The following is a 2761-nucleotide window of genomic DNA, read 5'->3' as shown; positions in this document are numbered from 1 at the left end:
CAAACTTGATTATTCAAATTCTGGGGTAAGGGAGACGGAGTCTGCCTAACTACAAGTTTTGGTTAATAATGGAATTTTTCATGCAATTAATTATATTGTAAACTCCATCAAATAGATGTCAAAGGAACATGACCAGGTTTCAGATAGTTGGAGTTCTAGATAATTGTTACATTGTATGCTGATGAAGAGCTGTGTTGCTCAAAAGCTTGTCTCTTTCACCAACAGAAGTTGGTCCAATAAAAGATTACTTTACCCACCTTGTCTCTCTGATATCTGGTACCAACATGTCTATAAACAACACTGCAAACTTTAGGCACATGAATCACAGTTGCCCTGATAAAAGAATGGTTACTTACAAACTTATAACAACTGTGATCCTTCAAGATGTGTTGTCCGTATGAATCCTGCTGTAAGTGAGCATCCTCTCCATGCAGGAGATCAGATTCTTTTATTGAGCACTGTTTTTGGGACTGCACATATGCCGTGCATGCCCACACCCTACCTGAGGATATAAAAGCAATGAATGGTCAACCACCCTTTTCTTTCACCAATACAGAATCAAGACTATAGGATTCCACAGTAGCAGGGAAGAAGAGTGGGTTGTTAAAATTCATTGTCTAGGTATACTTAATTCTGTGTCTCCATGTGGGCAGATGAATTAGTTGACTTCTTGAGGTCCCTTTCAGTCCTACGTTATGATTCTATGGTTGTTCATTTGTGCCCCATTTACCAACTGATCCAGGTTGTTCTGTATCAGTGATCCATCATTATTTACCATTTCTCCAATTGTGTCATCTGCAAGCTTTATCAATGATTGTTTTCTTTCAGGTTATTAATAAGTGTTAAATAGCATAGGGCCTAGAACAAATTACTAGTAGAAAATGGGACCCTAATAGAAATAACTGACAATGAAGATTCCCTATTTACCATTCCATTAAGACTCATCCGTGGCCAGTTTTTAACCCACCTCACATGTACCATGTTGCTGTTGTGAAATAACTGATTTAACACTCCCATGTTACAAGTCAAACAGATGATCCACAAAAATGGTTTCAGTAGTCACAGAGAAGTCAGTCTTAATTAGCTATTTCTTTGTACTTGCATAAAACAGTTGCATTCAGCTATGTGGTTTGGCTATGCTTGAAAGTGATATTTTTACTATATTTAAGTTATACATTAGTATTTTACTTTTAATGAGTGAAAGGAACTAAGGCAAGAAAAGATTCCCTCCCAGCCTGTTCCCATTCCAGCCAAAAAAAATGCAGCTTTGCTCTAGACTTCAGACATATGAACCTGCTTTGTAAAGGCAAAGAGAGGCAACCTGCTCTTACTGTGGTCTGTGGTACTTCTGTTAGTCTCAAAGGTGCCACAGGACCCTCTGCTGCTCTTACTGATGACTACGGCATCTCTATTTCTGAAGTCTCTAATCAACAGAAATAAGAGGTGGAAGCCGAGAGAGAAAAACTTTATGCCAATCCAAAACCCATCAACTTTTATGGTAGAGGACTTCAATTCAAAGATGTGTAAAGACACTGTAATCACTTGCATCTCTTCCCTAGCAAAGGTAGTTGCGTCACAAGCAATTTGATTATTGGCTACAGAAAGTTTTGGATATTTTTTGATTAGATTGTTCCTTCCTGCTTACTTAGTAGGCCAGCAGCATGATCAGAGATCTACCTGTATTTTTCATCAGAGATTTAGTCTTACTAAATATAGTTAACCAGCAAAAGAACTATTTCCACATTAAGCAAGAACATGTTCAAGATCACCACATTTTATCAAATCAGTGTTTTTTAAATAGGTCTACAAAAATGAAGTGAGACTGAATCAGTGGAGTGCAAGCCAATTTCATTGTATAAAATATAAACGTGGAAGCTTCTGCTCTAAGTATTTTAATTTTATGTGAGTTTTGCATGTTGATTAATTTCTGCACTTTGGTTTTTTTTTTTTTTAAAAAAAAGCTACTTCCCATAGCCCCATCCCATGAAGTACACGGATGATTCCATGGCCTGCATACAGTCTTTGGAAAATGCACTGCCATTAACACCAAGTTCTGAGTGAAGTACAAGGTAAAAGCAGGATACAACTGGCTACAATCAGCCATAAAGTAAGAGGATCGTTTCCGACTTTAACGCCAGTTGTACCAATTTACTCCAGCTGAATTTAGCCTACTGCACACAACCTGTGTAATCCACGTCTACCTAGAATCAGAAGGCTAATTATTTTTCATGCTGGTATACATCTCCCACCCCTCCTACCCTCAGTACTGAACAAATAATCCCGTGAGATTAATAGGCTGAAACATTATATGTTACTGTATTTTTAAACTAACCAAGGCTGAATGTACATTTGTACAAAAGCACCCATATTCACCTACTCAAAACCATCTTCCAGGCTTCCACCAGCCAAGACACCCACCACTCCAGTAAGCAACCTTCCAGGTGTGTTGAAATACTGTCTGCTTTTCATTTGTTCAAATGAAGCTTCCAGTCTGTTTTGTGAGGGAAGGAGGGAAATAAGGAAGAGACGCTGGGATACTACTCATCAGTACCAGCATTTGTCTTGGGGAAGCTAATGAGTTGGCTTTCAGACATAGCACTGAATCAGTTTGTATGGAAAAAGGGTTGTAGGTCAACTCAGCTCAGTTCTGCTATCAAAACCTACAAACAGGGACTGATGGTACAGTAGTTTAGCTGCACTGAAAAGACTTGGTAATACTTATATCCACAATGTTATGAAAAGTAGAAACATCTAAACCAAC

This window comes from Chrysemys picta, chromosome 19, assembly GCF_011386835.1.
Source record: "Chrysemys picta bellii isolate R12L10 chromosome 19, ASM1138683v2, whole genome shotgun sequence".
Lineage (NCBI taxonomy): Eukaryota > Metazoa > Chordata > Testudines > Emydidae > Chrysemys > Chrysemys picta.
This window is presented reverse-complemented; position numbering follows the sequence as displayed.